The sequence below is a fragment of the Bos indicus genome, chromosome 7 (assembly GCF_029378745.1).
Source record: "Bos indicus isolate NIAB-ARS_2022 breed Sahiwal x Tharparkar chromosome 7, NIAB-ARS_B.indTharparkar_mat_pri_1.0, whole genome shotgun sequence".
Classification (NCBI taxonomy): Eukaryota; Metazoa; Chordata; class Mammalia; order Artiodactyla; family Bovidae; genus Bos; species Bos indicus.
In genome coordinates this window covers 21,054,188-21,059,414 of record NC_091766.1, presented here as the reverse complement: position 1 = coordinate 21,059,414, position 5,227 = coordinate 21,054,188, and the positions used below count along the sequence as shown (strand labels likewise).

General features: G+C 44.2%; 1 non-coding gene across 1 annotated transcript; it reads left to right on the top strand.

The window, feature by feature from the left end:
• Positions 1-4,931: 4,931 nt before the first annotated feature.
• Positions 4,932-5,003, top strand: TRNAG-CCC (transfer RNA glycine (anticodon CCC)). Its single transcript has one exon. It is a non-coding gene; the product is annotated as a tRNA-Gly (tRNA).
• Positions 5,004-5,227: the final 224 nt, after the last annotated feature.

The window sequence follows — 5,227 nt, the reverse complement described above, 5'->3', positions numbered from 1 at the left end:
AGAGATGGTTGGATGGCATCACTGACTCAGTGGACATGAGTTTGAGCAAGCTCCGGGAGATGGTGAAGGACAGGGAAGCCAGGCATGCTGCAGTCTATGGCGTCGCAAAGAGTCAGACACGACTGAGCTACTGAACACATTGATTGATTCAGGAGGCCAAGAACCCTGGTGGGTATGGGGGTAGGGACTGTTTTGTGGGACTGAGCCCTTAACCTGTGGGGTTTGATGCCATCTCCAGATAGAGAGTGTCAGAACTGAGTGCAATGGTAGACCTCTGAGCTGATCTCTCATGGAGAACTGCTTGTTGTGGGAAAAAACCCCACACATCTGGTGTCAGTAGTGTGAGAGTAAAGGAAAAACAGCACGAGAAGTGACTTTTTCTTAAACATATCTCGGTGCGTGCTAAGTCACTTCAGTTGTGTCCAACTCTTTGCGACCCCATGGACTATAGATCACCAGGCTCTTCTGTCCATGGGATTTCGCAGGCAAGAGTACTGGAGTGGGTTGCCATTTCCTTTTCCAGAGGATCTTCCTGATCCAGGGATCAAACCTGCCTCTTCTGTGTCTCCTGCATTGGCAGGCGGACTCTTTACCATTGAGACACCAGGGTAGCCAATCGGGTCCTCACCAGACACTGAATCTGTCAACACCCTGATCTTGGACTTCCGGCCTCCAGGACTATGAGAAATAAATGTTGCTGAGATATTCTGTGACAGCAGCTCGAATGCACTGAGTGTACAATGGCCTGCCCCTCTGTATCTCTTCAGAACTCTGCACTCAGTGATGTCATGATGTTAGCTTTAAATCAGTGAGAGTATTAACACCACAGAAATCGCCAAAAGAGAGGACTTCCCTGGTGGTTAAGTGCTTAAGACCTGCAATGCAGGGGGTGCAGTTTTGATCCCTGGTTGGGGGAGCTAAGATCCCACATGCCTTGAAGCCAAAAAAACGAAAGCATAAAGCAGGAACAATATTGTAACACATTCAATAAAGACTCTGAAAAATCTATATCAAAAAAATCTTAAAAAAAATAAAAAAGAAATTGGCAAAGGAGACAAATGGATGCCACCACCCCACCCCCACCCAGGAGCCAGTGGTTAAACATTTGCCAGCATGCCTTGCATGGAACATAGTTGTACTAATTCAAACTTTGAAATCAAGATGAGATGAACCCAAGTTAGACCTACTGAAGCCCAGCTGACCATGGACAGTTAAGATCTAAGCCATTGAGCTTTGGTGTAGCTTGTTACATGACGTTACCAGAACACTTGCTGACTGTAGATACACCGAGCATCCACTATATTGGATGGAGAGAGTGTTGGAGCAGTGAAGCCACATGCAGATGAGAGAGGCTGTTGAAGGATTGGTTGGGTCCAAAGGTAGCTAGAAGCATGGGCAAACATGAGACCTGGGTTAGAATCTGGCAAGTTAATACCTGGGAGGGTTTGGTTAGCTGACCTCAATTCTCTGAGCCTCTGGCTATCAACAGCAGATAGATCCCTCAGAAAACTAAAAATAGAGCTACCGGAGAATCCCGCAATCTCACTCCTGAGCATACACTCAGAGAAACTTTAATTCAGAAAGACATAACACACCACGATGTTCATAGCAGCACTATTCACAACAGCCAAGACATGGAAATCACCTAAGTGTCCATCAACAGATGAATGGATAAAGAATATTAGTATGTATATATGATGGAATATCACTCAGCCGTAAAAAAGAATGAAATGATGCCATTTGCAGCAACATGGATGCAACTACAGATAACGATACTAGTAAGTGAAGTAAGTCAGAAAGAGAAAGACAAATACCGTATGATACCACTTTTATGTGGAGTCTAAAATACAGCAGAAATGAACTTGTCTACAAAACAGAATCAGACTCACAGACAGAGAACACACTTGTGCTTGCCAAGGGGAGGGAGGGAGAGGGATAGACTGGAAGTCCGGGGTTAGTAAATTCAAACTCTTACATTTAGAACAGATAAACAACAAAGCCCATCTGTATACCACAGGGAACTATGTCCAATCTCCTGAGATAAACCATAATGGAAAAGAATATTTTTAAAAGGAATGTATATATGTATATAACTGTCACTTTGCCAGGTAGCAGAGATTGGCACAACACTGTAAATCAACTATGCTTCAATACAAAATAAATTTAGACAAGAGCAAATGGAGATGACCCCACCCATTGTTGAGAGGATGGAAACAGAAGAACACATAAGCCATAGGCACTCAATAAATTCTCCCACAAGGTGACGCCTGATATGTTCCCCGATGACCTGGCCAAGCTCATCTTCCGTCAGTGCCTCCCTTGTTCACTTTGCTCCAACCACACCCACCTCCTCTCTGTTCCTCCATGATACAAACATCGTAAGTTCATTCTAACCCTTCGTTTGGTTCTGACCTCTGCCTGGACCAGTCCTCCCCAAACTTCTCTTGGTTATGACTTTGCTTTCCACCTCTGCTCATTGCCACAATAGGCGCTCAGTAATATTATTGAATGCATGAATAAATGGGTGGGTGATGGGAGGATGGATGGGTGGGTGTATGGATGATGAATGGATGAGCAGATGGTAGGAGATAGATGGGTGAATGGACAGATAGATGGATGGATGGATGGGGTGGATGAATAGATGGATGGATGGGTGGGTGGGTGGGTGGGTTGATGGATGGATGGGGGTGGATGGATGGATGGGTGGATGGGTGGATGAATGGATGGGTCATTTGTGGATAAGGGAACCGATTCAGTGCTGGAACTGAGACATCATAGACACCCAAATCTCTGGCCAGATCCCCATACTCAGGGCTTCAGATCAAGATCATGTCAGGGAAGAGCCATCTCATCTTTGAGTCTGACTAGCACTGCCCTCTGCTGGCTGACTTTGAGTTTGCAAGCAACCCGCCACCTCCCTGTAATGTAAAAACATAGGCTGTTTGTTGTTGCTCAGTGGCTAAGTCAGGACTCTGTCCCCATGGGCTGCAGCACGCCAGACTTCCCTGTCCATCACCATCTCCCGAAGCTTGCTCAAACTTACCACCATTGAGTTGATAATACCTCCAACCATCTTGTCCTCTGTCATCCCCTTCTTTTTCTGCCCTCAATCTTTCCCAGCATCAGGGTCTTTTCTAACAAGTCTGTTCTTCACATCAGGTGGCCAAAGTGTTGGAGCTTCAGCTTCAGCATCAGTCCTTCCAATGAATATTCAAGGTTGATTTCCTTTAGGATTGACTGGTTTGATCTCCTTGCAATTCAAGGGACTCTCAAGAGTCTTCTCCAACACCACAATTCAAAAGCATCAGTTCTTTGATGCTCAGCCTTCTTTATGGTCCAACTCTCACATCCGTACACGACTACTGGAAAAACCATAGCTTTGACCACACGGACCTTTGTTGGCAAAGTGATGACACTGTCTAGGTTTGTCATAGCTTTTCTTTCAAGGAGCAATCGGCTTTTCATTTCATGGCTACAGTCACCGCCTGAAGTGATTTTGGAGCCCAAGAAAATAGTCTGTCACTGTTTCCATTGTTTCCCCATCTTTTACCATGAAGTGATGGGTCTGGATGCCAGGATCTTCATTTTTTTAATGTTGAGTTTTAAGCTAGCTTTTTCACTCTCTTTCACCTTCATCAAGAGGCTCTTTAGTTCCTCTTCACTTTCTACCATAAGGGTGGTGTCATCTGCATATCTGAGGTTATTGATATCTCTTTCGGCAATCTTGATTTCAGTTTGTGCTTCATCCAGCTCAGAATTTTGCATGATGTACTCTGCATATAAGTTAAATAAGCAGGGTGACAATATACAGCCTTGACCTACTCCTTTCCCAAGTTGGAAGCAGTCCATTGTTCCATGTCCAGTTCTTACTATTGCTTCTTGACCTGCATACAGGTTTCTCAGGAGGCAGGTAAGGTGGACTGGTATTCCCATGTGTTTAAGAATTTTCCCCAGTTGGTTGTGATTCAACAGTCAAAGGCTTTAGCATAGTCAATGAAGCAGAAGTAGATGTTTTTCTGTAATTCTCTTGCTTTTTCTATGATTCAATGGATGTTGGCAATGTAATCTCTGGTTCCTCTGCCTTTTCTAAATCCAGCTTGAGCATAAAAAATAGGCTGTAGTCAAAATTATTCTTTAATCTTTACCATCTTAACAAACATTTATGAAGCACCTCTTAACACAGCAAACAAAAAGACAAAGATCTCTAGATCATAGAACTTGAGATCAGGATGGGAGAGATGGTTGATACTGATTATAAACACAGTGATGAGGTAAGAAAACTTCAGTGTTAGAAGATGATAAACTTTGTGGAGAAAAATTCAGCAGGAAAAGGAGCAGATATCATGGGGACTTCATTAAAAAAACAACAACAACAGCTTTATTGAGGTATAACTGACATATACACATTGAAATGCACAGCTTTAAATTCCAGAATCTGATAAGTTTTGATGTAAATATACCCTGTGAAGGGCTTCCTTGGTGGCTCAGCAATAAAGAATCCAACTGCCAATGCAGGAGACGTGGGTTCAATCCCTGGGTTGGGAAGATCCCCTGGAAAAGGAAATGGCAGCCCACTCCAGTTTTCTTGCCTGGGAAGTTCCATGGACAGAGGAGACAGGCCAGCTAGAGTCCATGCGGGGGGCAGTCACAGACAGTCAGACGTAATTTAGCATCTAAACAACAAAAACATGCTCTGTGAAAGTACGAGCACAATCAGTGACTATTCCTATTACTCTCAAAAGTTCCCTCGAGCCCTTCTGTGACCTCTCCTTCCCTCTCTCCCTGCCTCTGGGCCCCAGACAACCCCTGACCTACCTTCTGTTATTACAGGTCAGCCTGCATTTTCTATGGCAGAGTTTTTCCACCTTGGTGTTTTTGACATTGGGGCTGAAAAGGTGAAAACCAACTTAAGAAACTGGATTTTGGGGACTTCCCTGGTGGTCCAGTGGCTTAGACTCCGTGCTCCCAACGCAGGGGCCCAGGTTCGATTCCTGGTCAGGGAACTAGATCCTGTGTGCCGCAACTGAGAGTTCATATGTCACAACGATGATCAAAGATCCTGCCTGCTGCAACTAAGACCTGGTGCAGCCAAATCAATGAATTTTTAAGATAGTGAAAAAAAAAAAAAGTCACAGGCTTATTGCAGAAGAACTAAGGAAACTTGGAATACTCTCCCTGAGCTACATATTTTGAAATTTGTGAAAGGACATGATGTCTATAATGGTAG